Source organism: Lissotriton vulgaris, chromosome 8, assembly GCF_964263255.1.
Source record: "Lissotriton vulgaris chromosome 8, aLisVul1.2, whole genome shotgun sequence".
In the NCBI taxonomy this organism is placed as follows: domain Eukaryota; kingdom Metazoa; phylum Chordata; class Amphibia; order Caudata; family Salamandridae; genus Lissotriton; species Lissotriton vulgaris.
The window spans coordinates 1,465,385,399-1,465,395,551 of NC_141696.1; the positions used below are offsets into that span (position 1 = coordinate 1,465,385,399).

A 10,153-nucleotide genomic window follows, 5' to 3' on the forward strand; every position below is an offset into this window, starting at 1 on the left:
CGTGTGCAACACATAGATGGTCAGTATGTTGCATAGATCGGGATGTTATTCCAGGCAGATGACATTAATACGGGTCCTGATGTAATTAGGACAAAGAACCGTATTCCTGGAGACACAAGCCGACGCGCGTTTCGGTGACAGGCCAATGGGGTCACACCTTCGTCAAGGCTGGGGGCAGTATACTGGGAGGGGCACAAGTATAAAATCTGAAAATAGAAAGCAAAAAGTCTTAATTTTATGTTCTATATATATGCAATATCAATCAAAAAATATATTCAACATACAGTTTTCATTGTTCTGGTTCATTTTAACATTTTAAATACACATTGTATATTGATGCGATACACGTAAGGTTGACCTTTTGTAACTGTGCAATGTCAAACTACCTAGAGACACTCCCTGGAACCGATTCCCTATTGCGTGGAATCTGTGAAAGGCATAGCGATAGCCTAGGCTAAATGAACCGTAGAGCACATTTCATAACAGAGTTCATTCATCTGCACTTGGATGTCAGCTAACCATCTGGCCCTTAACACCGATAAAACGAAGGTTCTTTTCTTCAGCAAGAAATCCCCCCCTCCTGCAATCCTTTGGTGGACTACCATTCTGAATCCCCCTCCCACCCCCGTGCAGGCAGCTCGTAACCTTGGCTTCACTTTTGACAACTCTTTGTCTGGAAGTGCTCAAGTCAACAAAGTGGTAGGGTCCTGTTTCTCCAAATTACGAATGATCAGAAAAATCTTCCCCTTCCTCCCCCAATCCTCTCGCAAAACTGTGGTACAGGCTCTTATCACCACCCATTTAGACTATGCCAACAGTCTATATGCAGGCGCCCCCCTCTACCTCCTTGACCGCCTGCAAACAGTCCAAAATGCGGCGGCCCGGCTCATTGGTAACATCCCTGCCCGTACTTCTGTCAGAGCCTACCGAGAAGAGCTTCACTGGCTCCCCATTCTAAGTCGCATTGACTTCAAAATTCTGACCCTGACATTTCGGGCCATTCATGGAACTGGTCCGATATATCTGAGAAAGCGTGTCAAAATTTCTGCCTCAGTTAGACATCTCAGATCCAACAATCTTCGTCTGTTGATGGTTCCCAGATTCAAGCTTTCTCGGACAGGCGGCAGATCTATCACCATTACTGCCGCCAAGCTCTGGAATAGTCTCCCCCTGGACCTCAGGTTCTGCGAATCCAAGCCAACCTTCCGCCGCAAACTTAAGACTTGGTTATTTACTAAGCGGTAGGACCTTGTTCGGTTAGATCATCACTTTTTTTCCAGTCCCTCTGCGAGATATGATCCTGGTTTCTCTTCATGGGGACAATCCTGTAATCTTAGCGCCGGGACACCTCCGTCGGAGGTAGCTGTGCGCTCTATAAGCTTCATAAAATAAATAAAAAATATACATATTTTTCTAAGTATATACATACTTTCATTCTTACACACATATGACCAAATTATTACAGTAAGGCCCAGAATCCTACAAGACAAGTTGTTATAGTTATCTTCAATATTCGAGGTGAGCCTGACCTATGAATAGAACAAGAAGTTCCTTATTATATATAGAAAATTAGGGGACGGTTATTGGCATGATTTCTCAGAGGTATACAATAATATTTACCTATATTTTTTTATTAAAAGGAACCACAGGCGTATAGTTGGATCTGCTACGCTGGGGGGCTAATACTTTCTACTTCCATTGACTGGACTCCGAAGGTATTGATCCTATGGTAGGAGTAGATTAAGAACTTATTACATATGTTATTAGTCGTGGCAGATAAAGTTTAAATATATAATCAGGCAGTTTCGGGGTATAACACGTTTTTAAATCAACATTCTATATAATAAGCCTATGGTAGAGCTTTGTTTTAATTCCAGATTCCGTTGGTAATGGGTTAGACTTGCAGGTAGTCTTTGCTCATATGGTCCCAGATAACACTAAACAGATTGCTATATTTACATGAGTTCTCAAAAGGTCTTTTTGGCTAATCTCAGTTTGCAGGTAGTCTTAGCTCATATGGTCCCAGATAACACTAAACAGATTGCTATATTTACATGAGTTCTCAAAAGGTCTTATTGGCTAATCTCAGTTTGCAATAAACAGGTTATCATATTGGCACAATATACCTGAAGCGTCTTATAAAATGAAGTCAGGCGGTAGTAGGAGTAGGTTAAACTTCAAGGCACAAGGGGTTAATAGTTTCCAAACCACTCCCTGTTGAGAAAATAAACACGCTTATTATGGCCCTTATTAAACTATATGGTCCAACAGTTGGATGTAAATTATCAAGGATCCCCTTCGAGAAAGGAGGTAGTTCGTCCACAGGAGCAAAGATGAATGTCCCACACACTTCCAGACAACAACTACCACAGCGAGAAGGTATAACGTCGCTGACAGGCAGCTGCTACCTAAAAGTGTGGGGGGAATTTTCCCAGGGAGTATACCACTCTCCCCCAGCAAGGTGGCGTAGCTGCAGTCTTGATGGCAGGAGACTGGAAAATAAATATACAACAATACTAACCTCACCAATACTTTACAAGACTGGTACACAAGTGTTCAATATAACATTCCACTTACCACAGAGATGGGTATCAGGGCTTTAAGCTAGGAGTCCAGGCAAGAACCAGGAGATACAGCAGAGAATCTGGAGGACACCTAGCCAGGATATCTCCAAGGTAGAATGCACCAATGCCCGTTCTACTCATAAACTTAAGACAGAGCAGAACTGGGCGCCACAAGTGCAGCTGATGACAATAGTATCAATTATAAAGCTAAAGACAAAGTGATACAGATCTTCCCACTCCAGCGCATAAACTTAAGACAGCGTGGAGCGAGTGACAAATATAGAACACAGACACTTCCTTCCTCCGACTCATAAACTTAAGACAGAGGGGAGAAAGGAAACAAACAACATAAAACGCGGACAATAGACACACCCCGTCTGAATAGGTACCGAAGATCAGAACGGAGTGGGCGTAACTACAAAAAGACGTGATAGCCAAAAGACGCTCCACTCGTAAGCTAAAGACGGAGTGAAGCGCAAAATCACAAACATACACAAAACCTCCTTGATCACAAAGGACCGCGTAGAAACCACACGGTGATTGGATTGGCCCGCTAGGACACTGACACTACAGAGGAGAGCAGGGCAGGCGGGGTATTCAGGCTGAAGGGGACGCCCGGCACCGGGGAAGAGCGTGCCGAGTCGAGGAAAGGCAAAGGAACAGGGCGGAAGGCAAAACAACAGGCAGGACACAAATCCAACACAGAAAAATACCGTGACCCAAAAGGTGGAAGAGTCAGGAACTGGAAAGGAGCACAAACGGGAACAAGAGAGTTCAGCAGGAGCTCTGAACAATACGGGAACCTCACGGAGCAGAACGCTGAGTAGAGGGGGCGTGGTCACTAACCGAACAGTAAGCCAAGCACTGATTCGTGGCTGGGATTTCTCTTTAACATGCCTAGGGAGCGTCAACAAACTCCTTACCAGACACAGGAATAGACTTTAGGGAAAGGAGCAAAAGTCTGATAGTAACACAAGAGGGTTTCTATAATGGTGCATTCTACGCCCTGTGGAATTCATCTTGAACACCTATGATTTAGGGTCTAATTCGACCACCCCTAACAATTCTCCCCCTCAAAACCCCCCTCCCGGGGCCAGGTTTCCTTGGATGTAGTCTATGGAACCTCCGGATCAATCTAGGAGCATGTACATCTTCAGCGGGTTCCCAAGTTCTGTCTTCTGGGGGATATCCTACCCAATCTATAAGGTATTGGAGTTTGCCTCTATACCTTCTAGAGTCTAGGATCTGTTGTACCTCAAACTCTTCTTCACCTTCAATCACTACAGGAGGAGGAGGTGGTTCAGGGGACAAAGGGGGAAGATATTTCTTAAGAAGGGAACAATGAAACACAGGATGAATTCTGATGTGTGGAGGTAACTGCAATTTAAGAGTCACTGGGGTTATGACTTTCAGAATGGGATAGGGACCTATGAAGCGAGGCTGTAATTTCTTGGACCCGGGGAGTCTGAGATTCTTGGTGGATAACCATACTTTTTCACCTACAGTGTACTGAGGTTCCTCCCTGCGGTGTTTATCTGCTTGATATTTCATAGTTTCTTTGACTTTGTTCAGTTCTTGAATGGCCTTTTCCCACACAACTTTTAAGTGTTGATGATGCTACTTTAGTGCAGGTATTTTGTCTAGATCATAAGGGAAGGGAATAGGAAGGAACCCAGGATGTTGACCATGATTGAAGTAAAAAGGGGACACTCCCATGGCTGAATGTGTGGAATTATTATAAGCAAATTCTGCCAAAGGTAATGCTTCCAACCAAGTGGAGGGTAAATTGGTCAATTAGCAACGCAGATACTGTTCCAGTGTTTGATTGGTCCTTTCTGTTTGACCATCCGTTTGAGGATGGTATGCAGTGGAAAATCTATGATCCATTTGTAACACGGAACAGACTCCTCTCCAGAATTTGGAAACAAATTGAGGACCCCTATCAGAAAAGATTACTGCTGGAGTACCATGTAAACGTATTACCTGCTCTAGAAAAATGTGTACCAATTCTTGTGCTGTTGGAATCTTTTTAAGTGGAACAAAATGAGCCATTTTGGACAGCATGTCCACCACTACTAGTATGGTGTTGTACCCTTTAGCATTTGGCAGTTCGGTGATAAAATCCATACTAATGGTATGCCATGGTTTGGGAGGTGCTGGTATGATCTTCAATAACCCTGTGGGGGCGCAATGTGAAGACTTTTGCCTAGCACATACAGAACAGGCCTTCACAAAATTTGTTGTGTCTTTAATGATAGTATCCCACCAAAACCATCTCTGACAGAGACTAACTGTCTTTGCTACTCCAGGATGTCCGGCGAGTACACTATTGTGACACCAGTTTAATACCTGAGCATGTAAAGGGGGACAAGGTATGTACAAGCGGTTGTCATGAAACAGTAGATCTTCTTTGACCGTATTCAACGGGCTCTTTATCCATTCTTGGTTGTCTATTGCGGCATACTGTTCTCTTAGTATATCCAAAAAGGAATGAACAGGATGTTCTTCAACACAGATGATTTTATGTTCTGGAATGATAGGAAGTGTGCTGGTCGGGTTTTCCATGCTAGGGTTGTTTATTCTAGAGAGAGCATCAGCTTTACCATGTTGGGCAGCAGGTCTATATGTGATTATGAAATCATATTCACTAAAGAAGGATACCCAACGCATCTGTCTTCGGGTCAGAGCTTTAGCGGATTTAAAGAACTGTAGATTCCGATGGTCAGAAAATATAGTGATCACATGTGGAGATCCCAATAAATAGTGTCTCCATTCCTGAAAGGATAGTTTAATTGCAAGGAGTTCTCGTTCGCCGATTGTGTAATTTTGTTCGGCAGGGAGTAGCGTCTTAGAAAAGTAGGCCACCGGATGCAATTGTCCAGTTACAGAATCTCTCTGTGACAAGACCGCACCAACAGCTGCTTGTGAAGCATCGGCTGTTATCCGCATGCCGAATAATGGGGGCAGACATAAATTTCTTTTTTAGATCGCAAAACGCCTGTTCTGCCTCTTCATTCCAAATAAACTTGCTTCCTTTCTTGAGTAACTTGGTTATAGGAAGAATGGTTTCTGAAAAATGATCTATGAATCTCCTATAGAAGTTGGAAAATCCTAGAAAGGACTGTACTTCTTTAACTGTGGTGGGGCTAGGCCAATCCATCAACGCCTTTGTCTTCTTAGGGTCCATAAGTATCCCTTTAGGAGAAATCACATACCCCAAAAAATCAATGGTATCCATGTGAAAGGTGGTTTTATCCAATTTGGCAAACAAGTTATTGTCTTGTAATTTCTGCAACACCCTTTTTACATGTACCACATGTTCTTCTTCTGTTTGAGAGAAGATTAAAATGTCATCAATATATACGATGACAAACACATCAAGGTATTCTCGAAGCACTTCATTGATGAAGTATTGAAAGGCTGCAGGCGCTTTGCATAACCCAAAGGGCATCACGCAATATTCATACAACCCGAATTTGGTGCGAAACGCCGTCTTCCATTCGTCACCTTCTTTAATCCGGATGAGATGATAAGCTCCTCTTAAGTCAATCTTTGTAAAAATCTTGGCTCCTCTTACTTGATCCAATAACACAGGAATGAGCGGCAAGGGATATTTGTTTTTTTATCGTGATCTTGTTTAATGCCCTATAGTCCAGGCATGCTCTCAAGCCCCCTTCCCTTTTTGGTATAAAAAAGAGGGGCGAGGATACTGGGGACGTTGAATGTCTGATGAACCCTTTTTGTAACATGTCATCCAGATAGTTCTTTAGATATTCGGTTTCTGCCGCAGTCAGTGCATATATCCTACTGTTAGGAAGTTCAGATCCAGGTAATAAATCAATGCGGCAGTCGTAGGATCGATGTGGGGGCAATTGAGTGGCTTCTTTCTCATCAAAGACGGACTGGAATTCGGCATAGCTGTCTGATATCTCGGAATCCCCGGCTGCTGCCTGAACTGAGCAACATAAGGGGTGTAAACTGTCACTGGCTTCTTGGTAACAATGAATCATGCAATGGGGTGATTTAAGCGTCACAGTTCTGTCTACCCAATCAATCTTTGGATTATGAATTTGTAGCCAAGGAACTCCTAATATTGCACCAAAATTAGGGGTATCTATCAAATCAAAAATGATTTGTTCGGAATGTCCATTGCCACAGACCAGGAGCAGTGGAGGTGTTTGATGACTGATCAATCCAGATGATAGTTCCGAACCGTCTACCGACTTGACAGGTTCAGGTTTCTCTTTTGCCACAAAAGGTATGTTCATCTTCTGAGCGAGTCGAATGTCAAGGAAATTGCCAGTGGCTCCCGAATCTAAAAGAAGTGTCATATGATGTCTATCTTGATTACCTCCTCGTTAGTCTTCCTCGCCACATGATTTACATAGTGAGCTTTAGCTCCACAACAGAACCCTCCAAAGCAAAAAGAAACTACCTCCCACCCCCTCCCAACATGGCCGACCAGTCCCACCTGACCTCTATAAGAGGCGGGCCGGCCCAACCAATCAGCCTGTTTTTTTTGTTCTGCACGATTCTCTCCAGAGCACTGTTCAGGTAAGATGGGCCGGCGTGAGCTGGCCCTTGGGGTTTAGGGTGGAGGACCTGCTCTAGCGGTCTCGAGTGCCTTATACCTATCTAAATCCCCCCCCCTCTTCCTTCCCCCGGTCCTGTGGGGCCGGTTAGGTGCTGCTCTAGCGTGCCAAGGGTTTACAGGGGGGGGCGGCCGGGGGTGTGGGGTGACTGTACATTCCCGTGGCTCCCCCGGTCGTTACAGTGGGGCCCTACCCATTAGGTGGACGCTTGGGCCCTGCGCATTCTCCTGTATGTGCACGGCGGGTCCTCGGGGCTCTGACGGGTCCGGGGGCCTCCCCCGGCAGCACGGTTTTTCGCGGCGCTGTGCACTGCCGCCTCACTTCATTTTGGACCCTACGGGTCGCGGCGGTTTGCCGCGCTGGAGTTGGCCGACGTGCACCTCCCACCTCCCGCCTCTCGAGGGCGGGGTTTGGTTGCCGCCAGGTGCGGCCAATGTGGTCCTTCATCGGGCTGGCGCGGATCCTGCTTCCTCAGCGTATTGGACGGCGTGCAGGGCGCGTCTGCCCCATCCTCGAGGGGCCGGTGTTCGCTCCTCGGTAGGGGCGTTTTCATTTTGTTTCGGTTCCCAGGGCACTGCGTTTTGTATGTCGACCCTGTGGGGCTTGACGGTGGCAGGCATCACAAGGTGCTTTCTTGCCTCTACATGTGTCCTGACGTTGGCTCCTGGCCAGGCTTACTGTGCTGCGCTGGCGCGCTCTATGGTCCCGCCTATGCTGTAGGGGTGTCCCAAGGTGGACATTTCCACCAAGTTTTGATGACATCCCGGTTACTCCGGGCTGTGTGCATACGACACGCTGTGGAGGGGTAGTGTACTCCTCCCTCTACGGGCGGCCATACGGCCTGGGATTTTAGCCCGGGCCCTGGTTCGTTTCCATGCCTCGGCGGGGTTTGGGTTCGAAATCCCTGGGAACTGTGTATTTCCTCTGGGTTTTGGAGGGCCCTCCGCGTAGGCCCCTCGGGGCTTCAGTTGCCTGGTCTCCTCCAAGGGACTGGGGTTTGTCCTCAGGGTCACAGGTTCGTATACCGACTGGTACACTCTGCCTTTCATCCATCTGTGGTCGTGATGGGTTACAACGAACATCTGTATTTCAGCGCCAACATACCCGTAGTGGGGTATGGCACTTTCCGTAGACATATATTATGTTTGGAAACAGCGGCTTTCGACTGCCGCCTTGTACCCTGGCTGGGGTATTGTGCGCGATTTTTGTATCATGTGCGCTTCGGTGTAGGTCCTGGCCCGAGTTTCGGCTGTGGCCAGTCTCGGGCTAGTTCTGCCACCCCCCTTTTTCGCCCCGAGTGACTGACTGTCTGGGGCGCTTCGGGCTTGCTGTCCGGGCTGGCTAGTCTGCCGGTTGTCCCGCGGGGTCCCACCGTCTCGACGGGTTGGGGTCCCGGCCCCTTCCCGTGCCTCACCTGTTAATGCCTGCGAGTGGGGGTTCCCGCTCGCGGTGGCGAGTACTTCCGTTGGGCTGGCGTTCTGGCCCTGGGGGGGAGCTGTGCTCCTGGCCCGCCTGGTGGATCTTCTTCGCCGGGTGTGGGTCTTGGGGGTTCCCTGTCTGGCCGTGTGCTTCCTCGCGGCCTCGTTTTTGTCTCCCCCCCCCCCATGGGAATATGGCTTCACATCTGGCGGTGTCTCTCATCCGTCGGCTTCCTGGCCCATGTCCGGTGGTCCCTTCGGTCCTCGTCTCGGGCTTGGCCTCCTTCGGGGGGGGCGTGTGCCTGGTCCCGGTGCTTCCCTCTGGTTCTTTCAGGGGGGGGGGCGTCCTTTGGCGCCGGGTCGTTTGGCGTTGAGTTCTCCTGCGGCCGCTCAGCACCTCGTGCTTCGGGGGTTGCTGGATGTCTTCCTGGCCGGCCGTTTTTGATGTGCTCGCTTCGGCAGCACTGTGAATACACGTGGAGGTGACTGGCTTGACCCCTGCACGTTTTCGTGTGGCTTTCCGTTTGCCGGGGCTTGGGTCCCCGGGTCTGGGTCGGGTTGGGCGCCCTGATGGGGGTGTCACCGGTCCAGGCCCCGCGGGCGGTCTTCCCCCAGGGGCCGACGGAGTCGGGTCTGGCCTTCGTGGCATGGTCTCGCCCTGCCCCGGTGGTGTTTCTACGCCTAGGGCCTCGGCTCGGTCTGCCTCCGAGGTCTCTGTTCACGGAGGGGGGCTCGGCCCTCCGGCCCGGGTTCTACTCCTCCTTCCGGGTCCTTATTACCGGTCTTTCGCGTGGCCTTTCGGTCTGCTGGATCTCCCCCGTGCCCTCTGAGATCGCGGTTCCTCGGCAGGTGGCGCTTGGGCAGGGCCGGGGTGCTCATGGACGCCCGGCGGCGCATGGCCTTGTTTGGAACGTTGCAGTGGGGGCGTTCCTGTTTTTGGTTCCCGGCGGGGTCCACCGCCCCGGGTTCCCTCTCCTTTGACCGGGCTGGCGATTCAAGCCTCCTGGCCGATCCCGGATCTTCCCGTGCAGTGGTTGGGTCCCCCGCTCTCGGCGTCGGTGTTGAGCCGGCTCTTGTCGGCTGGCCTGCCTCCTTGTGCAGGCCTGGTTCTGGAGCGGAGGACGCTGCTGGCTCGGGGGTTGTGGCTTTGCTGCTGGGCTCCCGCAGGCATTCCAGTGCTCGCTTCGGCAGCACGTATACATATTTGGAAAGATACAGAGTAGATTGGCACGGCTCCTGCACAAGGAGGACCCGCAGGATTCGTGGAGCGTTCCATGTTAGTGGAGACGTGTAGCTCAGGGGTTGGAGGCAGCAGCCCCGGTAGCTGAGATTGGTCCGGGACCTGAGTTCGATTCCCCGCCTAACGGTGGGTCTTGGGCTTCAATGCTTCCATGGGCTCGAGAATTCTCATGCCGGTGCCTACTCGTCTCACGGGCTCACACTCTGCATCTCTGGGCGGATGCTTGCTTATTCTCCACTTGGGCCCCTTGTGGCGGGATGCCTGACTCTCACCTTGTATCCTGCAGCCTACGGTCGTACCGCCCTGACGGCGCCTGTTCTCGTCCGATCTCAGTAGTTA

The 10,153-nt window shown here is 49.4% G+C and overlaps 1 non-coding gene across 1 annotated transcript; it reads left to right on the forward strand.

Moving 5' to 3' along the window:
• Positions 1-9,749: 9,749 nt before the first annotated feature.
• Positions 9,750-9,856, forward strand: LOC147698930 (U6 spliceosomal RNA). The gene has a single exon (XR_015299497.1). It is a non-coding gene; the product is annotated as a U6 spliceosomal RNA (small nuclear RNA).
• Positions 9,857-10,153: the final 297 nt, after the last annotated feature.